The following is a 24,099-nucleotide window of genomic DNA, read 5'->3' on the forward strand; positions in this document are numbered from 1 at the left end:
CTGCTTCAATTAACAGCTTGTTGTCAAGCTTCATAGCTTTGCTGCATTCATCAACCATTTTTGATATTATATCTATCTATACTATTACTAAACCTCTCATCTTGACCACTTCCGGTCTGTATTGTCATTAAAATTGCACAAAAACTATCCCCCATAGCGCTACGATTTTTGCCACCTTACTCACCATTCACCTCTGCTGCAAGTCAAATAAGTTTTGTTCTGATCGGCAAAATATTAGCAAAAAGTTATTGGTCTGTTATTCGCCAGGATGGCGACGCCCCTTCCGGCACCCACTATCAATCACCGGCCGCGAGAATAAAGCTGAACAAGCGTATTGAGCAAAGTGTGAGCGGGGGCTGTGTTCTGTGAGCGGGGGCTGTGTTCTGTGTTCTGTGAGCGGGGACTGTGTTCTGTGTTCTGTGAGCGGGGACTGTGTTCTGTGTTCTGTGAGCGGGGACTGTGTTCTGTGAGCGGGGGCTGTGTTCTGTGTTCTGTGTTCTGTGAGTGTTCGGGGGCTGTGTTCTGTGAGCGGGGGCTGTGTTCTGTGAGTTCTGTGAGCGGGGGCTGTGTTCTGTGTGTGTTCTGTGAGCGGGGGCTGTGTGTTCTGTGTTCTGTGAGCGGGGACTGTGTTCTGTGTTCTGTGAGCGGGGGTTGTGTTCTGTGTTCTGTAATCGGGGGCTGTGTTCTGTGTTCTGTAAGCGGGGGGGCTGTGTTCTGTGTTCTGTGAGCGGGGACTGTGTTCTGTGTTCTGTAAGCGGGGACTGTGTTCTGTGTGCGGGGACTGTGTTCTGTGTTCTGTGAGCGGGGGCTGTGTTCTGTGTTCTGTGAGCGGGGTCTGTGTTCTGTGAGCGTGGGCGGGTTCTGTGTTCTGTGAGCGGGGACTGTGTTCTGTGAGCGGGGGCTGTGTTCTGTGTTCTGTGAGCGGGGGCTGTGTTCTGTGTTCTGTGAGCGGGGGCTGTGTTCTGTGAGCGGGGGCTGTGTTCTGTGTGTCTGTGAGCGGGGAGCGGGGACTGTGTTCTGTGAGCGGGGGCTGTGTTCTGTGTTCTGTGAGCGGGGACTGTGTTCTGTGAGCGGGGACTGTGTTCTGTGTTCTGTGAGCGGGACGGGACTGTGTTCTGTGAGCGGGGCTGTGTTCTGTGTTCTGTGTTCTGTGAGCGGGGACTGTGTTCTGTGTTCTGGACTGTGTGTCTGTGTTCTGTGAGCGGGGACTGTGTTCTGTGTTCTGTGAGCGGGGACTGTGTTCTGTGAGCGGGGACTGTGTTCTGTGAGCGGGGACTGTGTTCTGTGTTCTGTGAGCGGGGACTGTGTTCTGTGTTGTTCTGTGAGCGGGGACTGTGTTCTGTGTTCTGTGAGCGGGGACTGTGTTCTGTGAGCGGGGACTGTGTTCTGTGAGCGGGGACTGTGTTCTCTGAGTTCTGTGAGCGGGGGGGGCTGTGTTCTGTGAGTGAGCGGGGACTGTGTGAGTGAGCGGGGGCTGTGTTCTGTGAGCGGGGACTGTGTTCTGTGATCAGGGGCTGTGTTCTGTGTTCTGTGAGCGGGTACTGTGTTCTGTGAGCGGGGACTGTGTTCTGTGAGCGGGGACTGTGTTCTGTGAGCGGGGACTGTGTTCTGTGTTCTGTGTTGTTCTGTGAGCGGGGACTGTGTTCTGTGAGCGGGGACTGTGTTCTGTGAGCGTGGACTGTGTTCTGTGAGCGGGGACTGTGTTCTGTGAGCGGGGACTGTGTTCTGTGTGCGGGGACTGTGTTCTGTGAGCGGGGGCTGTGTTCTGTGAGTGGGGGCTGTGTTCTGTGAGCGGGGACTGTGTTCTGTGAGCGGGGGCTGTGTTCTGTGAGCGGGGACTGTTCTGTGTTCTGTGAGCGGGGGCTGTGTTCTGTGTTCTGTGAGCGGGGGCTGTGTTCCGTGAGCGGGGACTGTGTTCTGTGAGCGGGGACTGTGTTCTGTGTTCTGTGACTGGGGACTGTGTGTGTTCTGTGAGCGGGGACTGTGTTCTGTGAGCGGGGACTGTGTTCTGTGAGCGGGGGCTGTGTTCTGTGAGCGGGGACTGTGTTCTGTTTTCTGTTCTGAGCGGGGACTGAGGTCTGTGAGCTGTGGGAGCGGTGTACTGTGTTCTGTGAGCGGGGTCTGTGTTCTGTGAGCGGGGACTGTGTTCTGTGAGCGGGGACTGTGTTCTGTGAGCGGGGGCTGTGTTCTGTGTTCTGTGAGCGGGGACTGTGTTCTGTGAGCGGGGGCTGTGTTCTGTGAGCGGGGGCTGTGTTCTGTGTTCTGTGAGCGGGGGCTGTGTTCTGTGTTCTGTGAGCGGGGGCTGTGTTCTGTGAGCGGGGACTGTGTTCTGTGAGCGGGGACTGTGTTCTGTGTTCTGTGAGCGGGGACTGTGTTCTGTGAGCGGGGGTGTTCTGTGTTCTGTGAGCGGGGGCTGTGTGTGTCTGTGAGCGGGACTGTGTTCTGTGAGCGGGGCTGTGTTCTGTGTTCTGTGAGCGGGGGACTGTGTTTCTGTGAGCGGGGACTGTGTTCTGTGAGCGGGGGCTGTGTTCTGTGTTGTTCTGTGAGCGGGGACTGTGTTCTGTGAGCGGGGACTGTGTTCTGTGAGCGGGGGCTGTGTTCTGTGTTCTGTGAGCGGGGACTGTGTTCTGTGAGCGGGGACTGTGTTCTGTGAGCGGTGACTGTGTTCTGTGAGCGGGGGCTTCTGTGAGCGGGGGCTGTGTTCTGTGAGCGGGGGACTGTGTTCTGTGTTCTGTGAGCGGGGACTGTGTTCTGTGAGCGGGGGCTGTGTTCTGTGTTCTGTGAGCGGGGGCTGTGTTCTGTGAGCGGGGGCTGTGTTCTGTGAGCGGGGGCCCCACATCACTCCCTCCCACATACACCCCCTCCACTGCCCCTACAACACCCCACCCCCACCCACACCCTCCCTCCCCTAAAACCCCACACCCCCCTTTCCCCCACACTCCCATTACCCACCTCCCTCCCCCACACTCCCCCTACCGCACAAAGCCCTCCCCCACACTGCGCAAACTCACCCTTATCACACACACCCCTCACCCCAACCCCCACACACACGCCCCTCCCCCCCACACACACCCCTCACCCCCACCACACACACCCCCTCCCCTACCCCCTACCCCCACCATCCCCCCCACCCCCCCATCCCCCCTATCCCCTCCACCCCCAACCCCACCCAGCCTGTGAAAATATGTTCCCATTTTCAGATTGTACCGGGCATTGCTGAATCCCAAGTCCAGCTAGTTTCCAGGAGCTGTGTATCTTTCAGTGCTCCAGCCTTTGGTTTGCAATTAAATAGTGGTTTGTGGTAACTCTTGTGTCGTTACACAAAAATTATTTATTTTTCATCATCAACTGGTCCCACTTAGTCTGGTGAAGAACTGAATTTGCTTTACTTTAGTATTTGTGATAAATAAAATTGTCAAAAAATATGGAGTGCAACTTACACTCTTTCCGAATGAAAGTGGAATAGTTGAATCTCTAAATTGTTCACGAACGTCTCAAATTGCAAAACATTTTGCTTGGAAATATAAGTAAGTTATTTATATTCTGTGAGAATATTCCAGCAGGAAGTCCAACATCCTCTTAATGTGTGGCACAATATTCTCATTATCAAACATATTTCTGAAAGGATACTTCACAGCAACGCCTTCCTGAATATTAACCAAGACTACTTACTGCTGGACAGATGAAAAAAGGTTTCAATTTCTAACCAATGGAGACAGCATTTAGATTTTTTTTTTGATGATGAAAAATAAATAAATTTTGTGTAACGACACAAGAGTTACCACAAACCACTATTTAATTGCAAACCAAAGGCTGGAGCACTGAAAGATACACAGCTCCTGGAAACTAGCTGGACTTGGGATTCAGCAATGCCTGGTACAATCTGAAAATGGGAACATATTTTCACAGGCTGAGCTGGTCACTTCTTGGTGCAAAATCCAAACTGCTGAAGGCTGACAAAAAGTTGCTGCCACTTTTAATGAATCACATCTTATCAAATTTATCCTGACTGAAAATGGCAAGGAATGAAGCAGAGGGAATGGTTTTTGATCCCAATTAGTGCAGCAGAAAAGGTTTGATATTTTGGTACGTTTGGCATTCACAGTCTCATTTACTTCACAAACTATAAAGGACCACCAGGATTGATTTACTTGCACTAGACATACTCCAGACCACTTTCTCCTAATACCTTATCAGGGCTTTTTTGTTATCAACTTTAGACCTGATATGGGGCACGAACACATGCCAAATCTACATTTTTTCTAAATATTTTAATATTCTGTTGTTCATCTATCAAAGCTCTAATCAATTATGATCTGACAGAGATTTGTCTTGTGTGGTACAGGAAGAAAGATTCTGGGAATGAATGCTTTACAGTCCTGATCATTTATCAACTTGTAGATAATGAGAGTTTATTTTTCCCCAGTGACCTAATTTTCATTATCCTGCCAATATTCTATTTCCTTCCTAAAACTCCAGATTTGACTCCAGTCTGTCTCTCGCTCTCTCTCTCTCTCTCTCTCTCTCTCTCTCTCTCGCTCTCACTCTGCAGCCATTTTGAATCCTCTCTTTCTTATCAGGCTAACACAGGCCCACATCATCTTTTCCTCCTCCTGACAGGGTCTACAACAATGGGCTCTGATACCGCTGCTTAACATTTGCTTCAGAAAACCCTGCCACAGGCTCGGATTAACAAGAAAATAGATAGCTGCATGCAAAACAAAACATTTTTCAGAATGTCTCCGTTTGATTAATGGAGTAATGACAAGGGCCACTTTAATTTTAGTGCAGGATTTTCTACTCTACTTATCATGTTGGACTATCAGTGAATAATTTGGATTATTTACTACAACCTGCCACAGTTTATAATTTTTACTGTCCTCTATCAAATTTAAACTATTTAAATTCTTTACTTTACAAAAAAAAGCAATGGCAATTTGGTTATTACAGTTTTGATATCTGTTACACCCCGAGTCAAAGAAGAATTTCAATATGGCATCTATTTAATTAAGTTATTTCTTGTTCATTTTACATTTTTGTGCTATGTGTGGACATCAGCCAATACATTTTTTCAATGAGTTGAAAATAGAACTTGTATCTCCAATTTTCCAGAATATCAGCAGAAGGGAAATTGTGCTCACAGTCCATTACCTCAGTGCTCTTATGTCTGCAGGAAGCAGCCACAGTAGCTATAAAAGTTGCTTTCACTTAAAATCCAAGCACAATGCCATCCTTCTGTAACTTTCCAAGTTTATTTTTACTTCTCCATTAGTTGGTAATCTGAAATAAGGAGGCCAGTCTCCACACAGTTTTCTTAATGACAAAGAAATACTTTCGTTCAAATTCATTCCCATTGGATGATGAGGCACGAAAAAAAAAGATGAACAGATTCCAACTTTTCTTTTTCATTTGTCATGAGAAAGATATTTTAAAATTTTATCATACATGCTACTTCTTTGATATAATGTTACTGAACAGCAATTGATATCTTCCAAGAGATATTCATCATATTTCATGACAACTATCATAGAATGCTAATTTTTCATGTGGCCACCAAAGTTATTTCTCATATCTTCATTGGAAGAAAAAATATTTTTTTATTAACATTTTAGAGAAGAGTAAATTAGAAAGGTATCCTTGCCTGCATTTTTTTCTGTTAGTCATAAATTAATCCTAAATTAATTTATAATTGGTTTTGTCTATATTTTTATATCAAATACACAAGCAAGTTTCAATTTTGAACTTTTCTGTTATGCTAACATAGAAACATAGAAAATAGGTGCAGGAGTAGGTCATTCGGCCCTTCGAGCCTGCACCGCCATTCAATATGATCATGGCTGATCATCCAACTCAGTATCCTGTACCTGCCTTCTCTCCATACCCCCTGATCCCTTTAGCCACAAGGGCCACATGTAACTCCCTCTTAAATATAGCCAATGAACTGGCCTCAACTACCCTCTGTGGCAGAGAGTTCAACAGATTCACCACTGACATCCCAGGAATCAGTCTGGTGAACCTTTTCTGCAATCCCTCTATGGCAAGAATGTCTTTCCTCAGATTAGGAGACCAAAACTGTACGCAATACTCCAGGTGTGGTCTCACCAAGACCCTGTACAACTGCAGTAGAACCTCCCTGCTCCTATACTCAAATCCTTTTGCTATGAATGCTAACATACCATTCGCCTTCTTCACTAGTCTACTTTCCTGTTTTTGCCACCAAAGTGGATAACCTCACATTTATCCACATTATACTGCATCTGCCATTCACCCAGCCTATGCAAGTCACCTTGCAGCTTCCTAGCATCCTCCTGACAGCTAACTCTGCCCCCCAGCTTCATGTCATTTGCAAACTTGGAGATATTGCCTTCAATTCCCTCGTCCAAATCATTAATATATATCGTAAATAGCTGGGGTCTCAGCACTGAGCCTTGCGGTACCCCACTAGTCACTGCCTGCCATTGTGAAAAGGACGCGTTTACTCCTACTCTTTGCTTCCTGTCTGCCAGCCAGTTCTCTATCCACATCAATACTGAACCCCCAATACCATGTGCTTTAGGTTTGTATACTAATCTCTTATGTGGGGCTTTGTCGAAAGCCTTCCGAAAGTCCAGATATAACACATCCACAGGTTCTCCCTTATCTACTCTACTATTTACATCCTCGAAAAATTCTATAAGATTCGTCAGACATGATTTACCTTTCATAAATCCATGCTGACTTTGTCCAATGATTTCACCACTTTCCAAATGTGCTGCTATCCCATAACTGACTCTAGCAGTTTCCCCACTACCTACATTAGACTAACTTCCCGGCTAACCTGGATTTCATTCAGTTCCTCCATCTTATTTGACCCCCGGTCCCCTGCTATTTCCGGCAGATTATTTATGTCTTCCTTAGTGAAGACAGAACCAAAGTAGTTATTCAATTGGTCTGCCATGTCCTTGTTCCCCATGATCAATTCACCTGTTTCTGACTGCAAGGGACCTACATTTGTTTTAACTAATCTTTTTCTCTTCACATATCTATAAAAAAGCTTTTGCAGTCAGTTTTTATGTTCCCTGCCAGTTTTCTTTCATAATCTATTTTCCCTTTCCTAATTAAGCCCTTTGTCCTCCTCTGCTGGACTGAATTTCTCCCAGTCCTCTGGTAGGTTGCTTTTTCTGGCTAATTTGTACGCTTCATCTTTTGTTTTGATACTATCCCTGATTTCCCTTGTTATCCACGGATGCACTACCTTCCCCGATTAATTTTTTTGCCAAACTGGGATGAACAATTATTGTAGTTCATCCATGCAGTCTTTAAATGCCTTCCATTGCATATTCATCGTCAACCCATTAAGAATCAATTGCCAGTCAATCTTGACCAATTCATGTCTCATACCCTCAAAGTTACCTTTCTTTAAGTCCAGGACCCTTGTTTCTGAATTAACAATGTCACTCTCCATCCTAATGAAGAACTCAACCATATTATGGTCACTCTTGCCCAAGGGGCCACGCACAACAAGACTGCTAACTAACCCTTCCTCATTACTCAATACCCAATCTAGAATAGCCTGCTCTCTCGTTGGTTCCTCTACATGTTGGTTTAGAAAACTATCCCGCATACATTCCAAGAAATCCTCTTCCTCAGCACCCTTGCCAATTTGATTCACCCAATCTACATGTAGATTGAAGTCACCCATTAGAACAGTTTTACCTTTGTTGCACGCATTTCTAATTTCCTGTTTGATGCCATCTCCAACTCCACTACTACTGTTAGGTGGCCTGTACACAACACCCACCAGCGTTTTCTGCCCCTTAGTGTTTCACAGCTCTACCCATATCGATTCCACATCCTCCAAACTAATGTCCTTCCTTTCTATTGCGTTAATCTCCTCTCTAACCAGCATCGCTACCCCACCTCCTTTTCCTTTCTGTCTATCCCTCCTGAATATTGAATATCCCTGGATGTTCAGCTCCCAGACTTGGCCACCCTGGAGCCATGTCTCCGTGATCCCAACTATATCATAGTCATGGGTGGATTTTGGATACAGCCGCATTTTAGACAGATCTGCATGAAAACAGATGGAACTACACTCCTGAAATGCACACCAGCATTACACATCATCAGACAAAAATTAAATAGTTTTGTCTGAAGGTGTAACTTTAATATAGGCCTGCAAGTCCCAGTGAACACAGCTCTACAGCATTCAACACTGACATTCAAAAACAGACACAATTTAATATGCACCAGAACACAGGTAGAGGCCAATGCCCACAGATAAACTGTTCACCTGTATAAACGAGAAGCACCCTACCTCCCTACTATTCCAAACTCATCCCGTGAATTTAAGTAGAACATGTGGAGGCTTGTCTAGGGTACTAGTCTAAAGAACCCAAAATGATTCTTGAATAAAAAATGGGCCCTGTAATGATAAACTTCACAATATGTTTCAGCTCTGTGGATGCAAGCTACAGTGCCCTCCATAATGTTTGGGACAAAGACCCATCATTTATTTATTTGCCTCTGTACTCCACAATTTGTGATTTGTAATAGAAAAAAATCACATGTGGTTAAAGTGCACATTGTCAGATTTTATTAAAGGCCATTTTTATACAGTTTGGTTTCACCATGTAGAAATTACAGCTGTGTTTATATATAGTGCCCCCATTTCAGGGCGTCATAATGTTTGGGACACATGGCTTCACAGGTGTCTGTAATTGCTCAGGTGTGTTTAATCTACAATGCAAGATACAAACCACTGGTTAGCTGCAAAAATAGGATGGCTGGTTTACAGTTTGCCAAGAAGTATTTAAAAGAGCAACTACAGTTCTGGAAAAAGGTTTTGTGGACAGATGAGACGAAGATTAACTTATATCAGAGTGATGACAAGAGCAAAGTATGGAGGAGAGAAGGAACTGCCCAAGATCTAAAGTATACCACCTCATCTGTGAAACACAGTGGTGGGGGTGTTATGGCCTGGGCATGTATGGCTGCTGAAGGTACTGGCTCAGATCATCATTGATATTACAATTGCTGGTGGTAGTAGCATAATGAATTCTGAAGGGTATAGACACCTTATCTGTTCAAGTTCAAACAAATGCCTCAAAATCCATTAATTCATCAAGACAATGATCACAAACATACTGCTAAAACAGCAAAGGAGTTTTTCAAAGCTAAAATATGGTCAATTCATGAGTGGCCAAGTCAATCACCTGATTTGAACACAATTGAGTATGCCTTTTATATGCTGAAGAGAAAACTGAAGGGGACTAGCCCCCAAAACAAGCATAAATTAAAGATGGCTGCAATACAGGCCTGGCAGAGCATCACCAGAGAAGACACCCAGCAACTGGTGATGTCCATGAATCACAGACTTCAAGCCGTCATTGCATGCAAAGGATATGCAACAAAATACTAAACATGATTACTTTCATTTACATGGCATTGCTGTATCCAAAACATTATGGTGCCCTGAAATGGGGGAACTATGTATAAACACAGCTGTAATTTCTACATGGTGAAACCAAAATGTATAAACATGGCCTCTATTAAAATCTAACAGAGTGCGCTTTAACCACATGTGATTTTTTTTCTATTACAAATCTCAAATTGTGGAGTACAGAGGAAAAAAATAAGGAGGAACTGCAGATGCTGGAAGATCAAAGGTACAAATAAATGATGGGTCTTTGTCCCAAACATAATGGAGGGCACTGTATATATTCCTACTGTCTGAATGAATGTCTGTCTAGAATGTTTCTGAAATTGGATTAAATCAGCAATGTCTTCAACATGCTCATGTTCCCGAACAAGCTGCAAAAGATGAACTCTCTACTCTTATATCTGCCCAGAAATGAGGAAACTAAGTGAACATCAAGTTAAAGCGTTTATTATAACATGCACTGGGAACAGAACAATTATATTTTTACTTGCTCTAGTTTTACATGCGCATTAACATAATACAACAAATAAATATGCAATAAACTATAATACAAGAAATTGTCAGATAGACTAGGTAACCAGACCATAAGGGTGCAAGCTTAAGTATGTAGTTCAACCTTAAACAAAGCCCATAGTGAATTGGTGCCAAGGTAGGATTGTGATGAGCATTGTGCAGGATGGTTCAAGAGCCTAGTAGGTGATGTAAAGAAGCTGTTCTTGAAACTGGAGCTAATGGTTCTCAGGTGACTCTATCTTTTTCCTGTAGGGAACAACAAGGTGAAAGATTGTTACACAAAAAAGCTGGAGAAACTCAGCGGGTGCAGCAGCATCTATGGAGCGAAGGAAATAGGCAACGTTTCGGGCCGAAACCCTTCTTCAGACTGATCGGGGGCGGGGGTGGGTGGGGACAAGAAAGGGAAAAGGAGGAGTAGCCAGAAGGCTGGGGGATGGGAGAAGACAGCAGGGGGGCTGAGGAAGGGGAGGAGACAGCAAGGACTAACAAAATTGGGAGAATTCGATGTTCATGCCCCCGGGGTGCAGACTCCCCAAACGGAATATGAGGTGCTGTTCCTCCAATTTCCGGTGCTGCTCGCTGTGGCCATGGAGGAGACCCAGGACAGAGAGGTCGGAGGCGGAGTGGGAGGGGGAGTTGAAGTGCTGAGCCACCGGGAGGTCAGCTTGGTTATTGCGGACCGAGCGGAGGTGTTCGGCGAAACGATCGCCCAACCTCCGCTTGGTCTCACCGATATAGATCTGCTGACATCTAGAGCAGCGGACGCAATAGATGAGTTTGGAAGAGATGCAGGTAAACCTCTGTCGCACCTGGAAAGATTGCTTGGGTCCTTGAACGGAGTCGAGGGGGGAGGTAAAGGGACAAGTGTTGCATCTCTTGCGGTTGCAAGGGAAAGTGCCCAGGGAGGGGGTGGACCGAGAGGGAAGGGAAGAATTGACAAGGGAGTTATGGAGGGAGCGGTCTTTGCGGAAGGCAGATATGGGGGGGAGATGGGAAGATGTGGCGAGTAGTGGGGTCACGTTGGAGGTGGCGAAACTGACGGAGGATTACTTTTTGTATGTGACGGCTGGTGGGGTGAAAGGTGAGGACTAGGGGGACTCGGCCCTTGTTGCGAGTGCGGGGATGGGGAGAGAGAGCAGTGTTGCGGGGTATGGAAGAGACCCTGGTGCGGGCCTCATTTATGGTGGAGGAGGGGAACCCCCGTTCCCTGAATAGTGAGGACATTTCAGATGTCCTGGTGTGGAACGCCTCATCCGTGGAGCAGATGCGGCGTAGACGGAGGAATTGGGAGTAGGGGATGGAGTCCTTACAGGAAGCAGGGTGGGAAGAAGTGTAGTCCAGATAGCCATGGGAGTCAGTGGGTTTATAGTGTATGTCGGTTAGAAGTCTATCACCTGCAATGGAGATAGTGAGGTCAAGGAATGGTAGGGAAGTGTCGGAAATGGTCCAGGTGTATTTGAGTGCCGGATGGAAGTTAGTGGTGAAGTGGATGAAGTCAGTCAGTTGTGTGCGGGTGCAGGAGGTGGCACCAAACCAAATAACCAAGCTGACCTCCCGGTGGCTCAGCACTTCAACTCCCCCTCCCACTCCGCCTCCGACCTCTCTGTCCTGGGTCTCCTCCATGGCCACAGCGAGCAGCACCGGAAATTGGAGGAACAGCACCTCATATTCCGTTTGGGGAGTCTGCACCCCGGGGCATGAACATCGAATTCTCCCAATTTTGTTAGTCCTTGCTGTCTCCTCCCCTTCCTCAGCCCCCCTGCTGTCTCCTCCCATCCCCCAGCCTTCTGGCTACTCCTCCTTTTCCCTTTCTTGTCCCCACCCACCCCCGCCCCCGATCAGTCTGAAGAAGGGTTTCGGCCCGAAATGTTGCCTATTTCCTTCGCTCCATAGATGCTGCTGCACCCGCTGAGTTTCTCCAGCTTTTTTGTGTAACCTTCGATTCTCCAGCATCTGCAGTTCCCTCTTAAACAAGGTGAAAGATTGGCCAGGGCAGTGTGGATCTTTAATGATATTTGCTACTTTCTTGAGGAAGTGCTTCCTGTAGATCCGTCCGATGGTGGGGATGTTAATAGCCACGATGGACTGGGGAAATGTGCATCAATTTCCTATTAAGAAATTGGCCACATCTGCAGTATTTGGGAAAATAATAGCAATATGAAGATTCCAGTTGCTCTAGCCCTGGAACGTTACTTAATGTTTTGTGCTTATTTTCTATTTTCTATGGAGTTCTATTAATGCCTTCTTCATTTCTGAGGACTTACTTGTGGGCCAGCAGGTAGAGCTGGAAGTGGACACTGAAGCATCGCCCATGAGGTACAAACACAAATTTCAATAATGTCTTGTATTGTACCAAAACTACAGAGCATGGATTTAGAGGATGGACTTGGTTGGTGAAGGATAGCAAACAAAACATTGCAAGCCCAGCTGTTTCATTGCTGTTGAGACATTATTCACTGGAATCAATCAGTGTCCTAATTTAGAAGAAAGCCAGACCTATTGTTTGAATTTCTTATTCTTCAAATAATGGTGTAATCATATATTAAGCATAATAGTGTGGTGGCACCCAGTGATTAGGCCACTTGCTATGCCAACCCTCGGCAGTCAGGGGTAGGGTCATGTGACTGGGCAATGGCAGGAAGGAGTTGTCACAAGGTATGCTGGTAGACAAAAAATGCTGGAGAAACTCAGCGGGTGAGGCAGCATCTATGGAGAGAAGGAATAGACAAAGTTTAGGGTCGTTGTTGGGGGCAAAGATCCTATAGGCAAGATAGGCCACTCCTGCAAAATGCAATTAGCTGACGTGTAGTACGCTACAGAAGGGATCCTGGGCATTTCTCCCCGCCCATTTTAGTAACCGGAACCTACCCGACCCAACCCGACTCGCAGTGTAATCAACGTTGCGGGGGAACAGTTTGTATGTGTGGTATAGGGTTAGATTCATCATTCTGTTAGTTCATACTTCTGTTCATTCTTGTCAAGAATAAAATTTGACTCTGGTAATTGTCTTTTTTAATGTTTTTAAATCATTTCTTTTTAAATGGCTCATAGGCTGTGTTTGAGTTGATTTAGCAGTAACCGGAACCTACCCGACCCGACCCGACCCGACCCGCAGGGTAATCAACGTTGCGGGGGAACAGTTTTTGTGCGTGATATAGGGTTAGATTCATAATTCTGTTCATTCTTGTTAAAGAATAAAATGTTTATAAATTTTGACTGGTAATTTTCTTTTTTAATGTTTTTTAAATCATTTCTTTTTAAATGGCTCATATGCTGTGTTTGAGTTGATTTAGTACTCTGTAATTCATTCATCTAAATCACATTAATGTAATCACACTGTTCACATCTGCAGTATTTGGGAAAATAATAGCAATATGAAGATTCCAGTTGCTCTAGCCCTGGAACGTTACTTAATGTTTTTATGCTTATTTTCTATTTTCTATGGTGTTGTTTCTCCACAAATAAAAAGAGGTCTGGTCTTCCCAATAGCCAGAGAGTGGAATGAGATCTGCCTGTAATGGTGGGGTTATCTAATTGAAGAATTTCACAAAATTAAATATGTTATGAGCAAGATTTACAAAAGCTGTATAATTTAAGGATGGTTTTATTCCATGAGCATACAACTGACTAGATTGTGCTGGAAAGAACACACATACATGAATGTGATATAAATGTATATAATCATATAACGCACACAATTATATTTCTTCCGATTTTTATATCCAATGATGAACTTTATTTCAAACTAGACAAGGGACATTAAATAATAAACATTGTAAACCTCCCCGCAACTTCACACACACTAGGCCCTATCCCACCCCTCAACTCTTCCCCCCCGGCATTCCCTCGCCTGCCCCCTCACTACAATGTCTCCCCCCTCCTATGCTGTAGTCTCTTAACCCACCAGCCCCCAACCCCGCATCTCTCCCCATGCTCTCTGCACCCCGGACCCTACTCCACCTCTCCCGGCCCGACCCAACCCTCCTACTCCACCACTACCCCACTTGCACTACTCCCCCCCTCTCCCCTCCTCTCCCCCGCTGCCCCGGGCCGCGCACCCCCTCTCCCCGCTGGGCCTCGGGCTCCCCGCTGCCCCGGGCCGCGCACCCCCTCTCCCCGCTGCCCCGGACCAGGTTCTCCCCGCTGCCCCGGGCCGCACACCCCCTCTCCCCGCCCAAGTCAAAGACCAAAGCAAAGATACGGGAGCGGAGGCGGAAGCAAAGATCCGATCTTTGGTCGGAAGCAAGATGGCGGTGCAAGATGGTGGAACAAGATGGCGGAGGCTGGCTGTTAACATGGGTCCTATAATAACCCATGAATCTGCCCATGGCCGTACTACGTGTTTTGCGTAGGAATAGGCCATCTTGCTCCGCTATAAGATCTTTGGTTGGGGGGGGGGGCGGGGGGGGGGGGTAGGGTGGGAATGAGACTGGAAGTAGGCGGAGACAGGACTTGTGGGAGAACGGAGAAGAGGGAGGAAGCAAGGGCTATCTAAAATCTACCTTCGATTGCTCCAGCATCTGCAGTTCTTCCTTAATCATTATGGTTGCTTCCTGGATAATACTAGTCAATGTACAAACAATGTATCTGTGGTCAATATCAGCTGACTATTAATTAACTGACGATGCTTTCTTTCCATGAAGGCCATGGTGCAGTTGTAAAGTCTCATGAGTACCATGTTAAATTCTGTTGCAAGGATATCCTGCTGCCTCTTGGTCAGCCATTATTTATTTGAAGATGTTGACCCTTGTATTCAATGCAGTTATCATTTCTTTGACAGATGAATGCTGACTGCTTGATGTCTCTTGGGGTGGCATGGAAAGCTGTGGTGGTGGGAAAGCTTTTTGTTTAAATTATTCACAGGCAAAAAAAAAAGTCATAGACCTACCTAAGATAATGTCGTTCCCTAAGTATTACAAATTAATTAAAAAAATCTTAAGCACACACTTCCTCTTCACAAACTTTGCTTCCTGTACTCACAATATTGCTATGCTTTTTTCTGTCAAAACATAATTTTTAATAGAAAGGAAATCTTCAAGCTATAATGACCATACAAATCTTGGAACATGCTACTCAATTACTCATCTCCCTGGTCTTTTCTTATAGCTGCGATATTTTATTTTACTAGTATATTATTATATATTATTCAATTTTGAGTATAGGAGCAGGGAGGTTCTACTGCAGTTGTACAGGGTCTTGGTGAGACCACACCTGGAGTATTGCGTACAGTTTTGGTCTCCAAATCTGAGGAAGGACATTATTGCCATAGAGGGAGTGCAGAGAAGGTTCACCAGACTGATTCCTGGGATGTCAGGACTGTCTTATGAAGAAAGACTGGATAGACTTGGCTTATACTCTCTAGAATTTAGGAGATTGAGAGGGGATCTTGTAGAAACTTACAAAATTCTTAAGGGGTTGGACAGGCTAGATGCAGGAAGATTGTCCCCGATGTTGGGGAAGTCCAGGACAAGGGGTCACAGCTTAAGGATAAGGGGGAAATCCTTTAAAACCGAGATGAGAAGAACTTTTTTCACACACAGAGTGGTGAATCTCTGGAACTCTCTGCCATAGAGGGTACTTGAGGCCAGTTCATTGGCTATATTTAAGAGGGAGTTAGATGTGGCCCTTGTGGCTAAGGGGATCAGAGGGTATGGAGAGAAGGCAGGTACGGGATACTGAGTTGGATGATCAGCCATGATCATATTGAATGGCGGTGCAAGTTCGAAGGGCCGAATGGCCTACTCCTGCACCTAATTTCTATGTTTCTATGTTTCTATGTTATGTTGGCTAATTTGTGGAGTGAGTTTCCTAAATTTCTTAATCCCAATTTCAACTGACTGCATCCATGTTTTCTGACAAAGAACACCAATATTCTTTTAGTTGGGTGATCCATAGATGTGTATAAGATGATGAGAGGAATAGATCAGGTGGATGCACAGATTCTCTTGCCCAGAATAGGTGAATTGAGGACCAGAGGACATGGTTTAAGGTGAAGGGGAAAAGATTTAATAGGATTCTGAGGGGTAACCTATTCACACAAAGGGTGGTGGGTGTATTGAACAAGCTAGCAGAGGAGGTAGTTGAGGCAGGGGCTATCCCAACGTTTAAGAAGCAGTTAGCCAGGTACATGGATAGGATAGATTTGGAGGGATATAGGCCAAATGCTGGCAGGTGGGACTAGTGTAGCTGGGACATGTAGGCCGGTGTGGGCAAGTTGGGCCGAAGGGCCTGTTTCCACATGACATATCGCAGTAGTAAGTCCATTAAATGTAGAATATGTTCAAAAACACACAGACAGTCAATGAATCTTGCAGTTGTGTATCATTTGCACATTAATTCAAGGAACAAGATGCTTTTATTCTAAAGTGATGAAAAATTATGACCATTTCCCTCATACTTCCTGATGTCAAATCATTTGTACACTATCTGGAATGAAAGACAACTTGTCTGAGATACTGTTGACTTTATACTTTATGAAATGTATCACACAAACCTATAATTTGAGATAACTTTGATCACTGTGGAAATTTCAACACTCCTTTGTAACTTTATCCACTTGTAATTTAAAAATATAATAGTTTAAAAATTATTGTCAAGACTATTCAAACACTGGACTTAACCATCCACACACTTACACAACCGACCAACAAACACTTCTTCCAATCAAGTGTGCTGCATTTCCTATCTGCAGTATATCTCCCTCTATACAACAGAAACCAAACAATGCATGGGTGATCTCTTTGTAAAATACTTTTATTCACTCCCCGGAATGATCTTCAGTTTCTGATTGCCTGCCATTTTAACTCCCCCTGTTGCTCCCTCTATCTGTTTCCGTTGTCTTGTTTCAATGAGGCTCAACACAAACAGAAGCAACGTATCACTTCCGGCCTGGGCATTATGCAACCGTCCAGATTCAATAATGAGCTCCAATTTCACATTACTCAATCTTTCTGTCTGTCTGTCTGTATCAGAACTAATCATTTTGGCTCAGTTTTACTTATTTTTTTGTTCTTTTTGAATTTGTGTAGTTTGGCTTGCTGGGTTTATCCCTCATTCTCACCATAAGTAGCAAATTAAACGGCGAAGGAAGCATTGTGTTCTTGTAACTGCTTAAACTTCCCGATTAACTCAGATGGTCTCATCCTATCAATATCTCTAGCTTTCAAGAAACTTGAAGAAATTGAGCATGCCACCAAATACTTTACCACACTTCTACAGATACACTGTTGAAAGTATCCTGATTAGTTGTGTCATGGCATCGTGTGGCAATTCCAACACACAAGCACACAAGAATTGCTCAGCGATAGACTCAGCCCAGCCAATCACAGGCACAGCTCTCCCCATAATCAAAAGCAGTTACATGAGCTGTTGCCTAAGGAAGGATGCATCTGTCATCAAGGATCTCCACCATCCAGGCCATGCCTGTTGCTCCTAACATCAGGCAGGAGTTAAGGAAGCCTTAAATCCCACGGCACCAGGTTCAGGAACAGTTACTTTCCTACAAAAATCAGGTTCCTGAACTGAGCTGCACAACCCTAATCCTAACTCAGCAATGAAACATTATTCAACACCTCTCCCTCCACCTGTTTTCAAATTGTGTTTTTGCACTAATGATTTGTTTTGCAAATGTTTCATATTGCCATGCATTATAACAGGCAGTAATTGATTTTGAAAATAAAAAAACTACAACTGCAATTGCTGGAAATTTGAAATGAAAATTGAACAGTTCTGGAAACAAACAACAGGTTAGGGAACATTATTAATGTTCAGATGGGAAACCATTTATTAGAAGAGAGGTTATCCAGTCGTGAACGTTATCAAGTCTGAAACCATGCTTACATAGAAACATAGAAATTAGGTGCAGGAGTAGGCCATTCGGCCCTTCGAGCCTGCACCGCCATTCAATATGATCATGGCTGATCATCCAACTCAGTATCCTGTACCTGCCTTCTCTCCATACCCCCTGATCCCTTTAGCCACAAGGGCCACATCTAACTCCCTCTTAAATATAGCCAATGAACTGGCCTCAACTACCCTCTGTGGCAGAGAATGCTTCTCTTTCCAGGGATGCCGCCTGACCTTTTGAGTGTTTTCAGTTTTTTCTGTATGCAAAATATCAACCAAACTAACATCTATGTTACTTAAGACAGAGCAACGATGACAAAAGACTATATTCATTAGACTTTTGTTCTAACTGAATTCAGGACTGTAAATACTGCCATCTCGTCTCACTATAGTCAGTACAGTGTTTTGCTTGAATTTAGGACCGGTTGAAATAGGTGCTGTCGGAAGACTTAACCATTAACACTGAACATTGTAATAACTTGTTTAAGAAAGAACTGCAGATGCTGGAAAAATCGAAGGCAGACACAAATGCTGGAGAAACTCAGTAGGTGAGGCAGCATCTATGAAGCGAAGGAATAGTCTGAAGTAGGGTCTCGACCCGAAACGTCACCTATTCCTTCGCTCCATAGATGCTGCCTCACCCGCTGAGTTTCTCCAGCATTTTTGTCTACCTTTGTATTAACTTGTTATCATTAGCATTGTTTATATATCAGTATTGATCTTGCAACTCAGCAATTGGTTTTTGTTGTCAGACCTTACGACTAATATTATACAGTCAAATCCTGCGGCTGTTAACTCTGCTAATAGTCAAGAAATTTAGTTTTGTCGTGATCCTGTGTTATGCAACTGCAGAATGATTTTTCATATATATAAGAGCAGAATTAGGCCATTCGGCCCATCAATTCTACTCCGCCATTCAATCATGGCTGATCTATCTCTCCCTCCTAACCCCATTCTCCTGCCTTCTACCCATAACCCCTGACACCCATTCTAATCAGGAATCTATCTATCTCTGCCTTAAAAATATCAATTAACGCCCTCCACAGCCTTCTGTGGCAATTAATTCCGCAGATTCACCAACCTCTGGCTAAAGGAATTGCACCATATCTCCTTCCTAAAGGAATGTCCTTTAATTCTGAGGCTATGACCTCTAGTCCTAGACTCTCCCACTAGTGGAAATATCCACTCCACATCCACTCTATCCAAGCCTTTCACTATTCAGTAAGTTTCAATGAGGTCCCCCTCATCCTTCTAAACTCCAGCGGTTACAGGCCCAGTGCCATCAAACGCTCATCATATGTTAATCCATTAATTCCTGGGATCATTCTCATAAACCTCATCTGGACCCCCTGCAGCCGGGACATGCTTCCTCAGATATGGGGCCCAAAATTGCTTACAATTCATCTTTCCTGGAGTTTACAAAAAACTATTCATCTCTGGGTCATTTTATCACATTTGGGAAGCTCGATTGGTGATCCCACAATTTATCTGCCACATATTTATTACATACTAGTCTAAGTAGAACCCGTTGGGTCCCAGCATCACACGGGAGGGCTGGACCCCCAACGCAATATTTCACCTCTCCACCAATATTGGTGGCCAGTGGGAGGGGAGGGGGGCTTTCTGGAGCGCTAGTATGGGTGGTGTGGGCTGAAGGGACTAGTTTCCAGAGGGCTAGTATGGACATTGCGGGCCGATTGGATTCTTGGGCTGGCGGTTCAATCACTCAAGCCTGTTGGGCTGGCAGCTCACTCACTCACAGCTGGTGGGCTAACAATCGACTCACGGCTATTCCTTGAAATTCCATTTCAAGCAGGGTGCAAGGCCACTAAAGAAAACGAGTCATGACCTCTCTCTCCTCCATCTTGCATGGACTGAGCCACGCCCACACTTCTGGGTTTTATAATCCCTCCCCCTCCTACCAGAAGAGGCGTGGTCTTCATGGCATGATTGACAGGAGAGCGAATCTCAACATTATTTAAACACTAATAACTCTTTTAATTTTAATCAGTGGGAAAAATCCTCAGCACCTGATGAGCGGAGGGGGACTTTGAGTAAGATGGCCAAAAATCACAGCCGTAAGTGGTAGCGTTTTTTCTAAAATCAATATAAAGCGCAAACAGGAAGTGGTCAAGATTAGACTTTTAATTATATAGAAGGCAAGGCAACTTTAATTAGGCAAGGCAACTTTAATTAGGCAAGGCAACTTTAATTAGGCAAGGCAACTTTAATTAGGCAAGGCAACTTTAATTAAGCAAGGCAACTTTAATTAGGCAAGGCAACTTTAATTAGGCAAGGCAACTTTAATTAGGCAAGGCAACTTTAATTAGGCAAGGCAACTTTAATTAGGCAAGGCAACTTTAATTAGGCAAGGCAACTTTAATTAGGCAAGGCAACTTTAATTAGGCAAGGCAACTTTAATTAAGCAAGGCAACTTTAATTAGGCAAGGCAACTTTAATTAGGCAAGGCAACTTTAATTAAGCAAGGCAACTTTAATTAAGCAAGGCAACTTTAATTAGGCAAGGCAACTTTAATTAGGCAAGGCAACTTTAATTAAGCAAGGCAACTTTAATTAAGCAAGGCAACTTTAATTAGGCAAGGCAACTTTAATTAGGCAAGGCAACTTTAATTAGGCCAGGCAATTTTAATTAGGCAAGGCAACTTCAATTAGGCAAGGCAACTTCAATTAGGCAAGGGAACTTTAGCATTTCCAAACCAAAGGCAAGGCAGCTTTAGCATTTCCAAACTATATTATCAAACCACATTAAGGGCACTGACAGCACAGTAAAACCACTCAAAGTTTAGTAGACATGTGTTCAGTGTTATTCACAGCTCAGACTGAGAGACAAGACCCTCTCGCTCCCCCATCTTGCAGAGACTGACTGAGGCACTCAATACTTCTGGGTTTTATAGTCCCTCCAGAAGGGGTGTGGCCTTCAGGAGAGAGAATTTCAAAAAAATTTTTAAACACTAATAACTCTTTTATTTTTCATTGATGGGAAAAATCCTCTTGTCCTGCACAGCGGAGGGGGACTCTGAGTAAGATGGCCAGAAATCACAGCCGTAAGTGGCAGCATTAAAAAAAAATCAATATACAGAACAACAGGAAGTGGTCAAGACCAGACTTTTAGTAATAGAGATTACTAAAGTATACTATAGAATTAAAAAAAAAAACCCTTAAATATATAAAATGGAAATGTGTGTTCCAAACAAAAGGTTTTGATTGTTAATGTAAAACAATCTACCAAACTTACAATCTACCAAACTTACCACCCCCAGGAAATGTGCCAGCCCACACCACAAGTCACAGTGCCCAGAGTGGCCACAGAAAGAATGTTCAAACTCCACATAGACAGCACCCGAGGTCAGGATGGAACCCGGGTCACCAGCTCTGTGAGGAAGCTATTGCCCACAATCCTTAACAAAATTCCAGCCTCTGTTTTCCGTGCCATCCTCCCATAATGCAAAAACCTCTGCAACAATCCTCCAGTTGTTATACCAGCCTTCCAATTTTCCACTACTCAAAATGCAACTGACCACTCAAAAAAACATATCTGCTCTAATCTTTCCATATCTGCTATAATGAAGCTTTTAATCCCAACACTTCTCACTGCAAAATGCTGGGCTCTGATAACCAGCCACCAACTCCTTTGCTCAATGCGTTATAGCACCTGATCCAGGATATGGAGTATTGTGTAACATTCTTTCATCGAGGGTAGTGTGCAGTACAAAATTGGTGCAACCAGAGGCTTGGAGCCAAGATTATCAAGATAACTGCTGCTACTATAAAAAAATTATAGACCAGTTAGCCTGACATCGGTGGTGGGGAAGATGCTGGAGTCAATTATAAAAGATGAGATAGCCGCACATTTGGATAACAGTAATAGGATCGGTCCGAGTCAGCATGGATTTACAAAGGGGAAATCATGCTTGACCAATCTTCTGGAATTTTTTGAAGATGTAACTCGGAAAATGGACAAGGGAGAGCCAGTGGATGTAGTGTACCTAGACTTTCAGAAAGCATTTGATAAGTTCCCACATAAGAGATTAGTGGGCAAAATTAGGGCACATGGTATTGGGGGTAGAGTGCTGACATGGATAGAGAAGTGGTTGGCAGGCAGGAAACAAAGAGTAGGGATTAACGGGTTCATTTCAGAATGGCAGGCAGTGACTAGTGAAGTACCGCAAGGCTCGGTACTGGGACCGCAGCTATTTACAATATACATCAATGATTTGGATGGATTAAAAGTAACATTAGCAAATTTGCAGATGACACAAAGCTGGGTGGCAGTGTGAACTGTGAGGAGGATGCTATGAGAATGCAGGGTGAGTTGAATAGGTTGGGTGAGTGGGCAGATGCAATAGACAATAGTCAATGGGTGCAGGAGTAGGCCATTCGGGCCTTCGGGCCAGCACCGCCATTCAATGTGATCATGGCTGATCATCCCCAATCAGTACCCCGTTCCTGCCTTCTCCCCGTATCCCCTGACTCTGCTATTTTTAAGAGCCCTATCTAGCTCTCTTGAAAGCATCCAGAGAACCTGCCTCCACCGCCCTCTGATGCAGAGAATTCCACAGACTCACCACTCTCTGTGAGAAAAAGTGTTTCCTCGTCTCCGTTCTAAATGGCTTACTCCTTATTCTTAAACTGTGGCCCCTGGTTCTGGACTCCCCCAACATCGGGAACATGTTTCCTGCCTCTAGCATGTCCAAGCCCTTAACAATCTTATATGTTTCAATGGCAGATGAAGTTTAATGCAGATAAATGTGAGGTTATCCACTTTGGTAGCAAAAACAGGAAGGCAGATTACTATCTAAATGGCGTCGTTTGGGAAAAGGGGAAGTACAACGGGATCTGGGGGTCCTTGTACATCAGTTTATGAAAGTAAGAATGCAGGTACAGCAGGCAGTGAAGAAAGCGAATGGCATGTTGGCCTTTATAACAAGAGGAATCAAATATAGGAGCAAAGAGGTCCTTCTGCAGTTGTACAGAGCCCTAGTGAGACCACACCTGGAGTATTGTGTACAGTTTTGGTCCCCTAATTTGAGGAAGGACATTCTTGCTATTGAGGGAGTGCAACATAGGTTTACAAGGTTAATTCCCGGGATGGTGGGACTGTCATATGCTGAGAGAATGGAACAGCTGGGCTTGTACACTCTGGAGTTTAGAAGGATGAGAGGGAAACCATTGAAACATATAAGATTGTTTGGATACACTAGAGGCAGGAACCATGTTCCCGATGTTGGGGGAGTCCAGAACCAGGGGCCACAATTTAAGAATAAGGAGTAAGCCATTTAGAACAGAGACGAGGAAACTCTTTTTCTCACAGAGAGTGGTGAGTCTGTGGAATTCTCTGCCTCAGAGGGTGGTGGAGGCAGGTTCTCTGGATGCTTTCAAGAGAGAACTAGATAGGGCTCTTAAAAATAGCAGAGTCAGAGGATATGGGGAGAAGGCAGGAACGGGGTACTGATTGGGGATGATCAGCCATGATCATATTGAATGACGGTGCTGGCTCGAAGGGCCGAATGGCCTCCTCCTGCACCTATTGTCTATAGTCTATTCACAATTTTGGTATTCCATGGTGGGTCCGCTCGAATTTCTTGGAAATGATCTAAGTTCATGGCTCATTGTATTCTGATCTCATCAGTATGGGATGTGGTATTTTCTCATGCTACAAGTTATCATACTGGAATAGTTGATGTGATGACATAGAGCTGGTGTTTTGTGATGGTTAGCACTGATGATTGTCTAATTTGCATTGGTTAAAATTAGTCTTGTCTATTTTAATACTGACTATTGTCTGATCCTGTGAAAGTTAGTGCAATATTTTACTGGTCTCAAAGCTGGTAGCATGGAGTTTTTCTGATCTGGGCATCGATCAGAATTGGGTATTTCCTGGCCTTATAACTGTTGGTGCAGAATGCCGGTTGATGTCATGATTTATTTAGCACTGTGCATTGTCTAAATTTAGGCTAGTTATCTGTCAGCATTATGCTTTGTCTAACTCAGGGGCAGCAGCAGAGACTGCAGAATCTAGAGCCACAATTTGGCAGAGAAACTCAGCAGTTTGAGCAACCAGGGAAAAAGGACAGTCCTGATGCAGTATTTCAATCCAAAATGTCGACAATTCCATCCCCCTACAGATGTTGTTCAACCTGCTGAGTTCCTCCAGCAGACATTTGTTGCTGAAGGTATATCCACACACTGCAGTGTCCACATTTCAGTTCTGCATGTCTATAACCTGACTGCCAATGACAGGAGCAAGTAACATATTCCAGGCAGAATGCTGGCTAAGTATAAACAATTCTCCCATCCCCC

The 24,099-nt window shown here is 44.5% G+C and overlaps 1 protein-coding gene across 2 annotated transcripts in view; it reads right to left on the bottom strand.

The window, feature by feature from the left end:
* The window catches only part of zfpm2a (zinc finger protein, FOG family member 2a), a 646,324-nt gene that overhangs the window by 220,134 nt on the left and 402,091 nt on the right, over nucleotides 1-24,099 (bottom strand). The gene's annotated exons all lie outside the window — the stretch shown is intronic.

This window comes from Leucoraja erinacea, chromosome 4 (assembly GCF_028641065.1).
Source record: "Leucoraja erinacea ecotype New England chromosome 4, Leri_hhj_1, whole genome shotgun sequence".
In the NCBI taxonomy this organism is placed as follows: Eukaryota; Metazoa; Chordata; class Chondrichthyes; order Rajiformes; family Rajidae; genus Leucoraja; species Leucoraja erinaceus.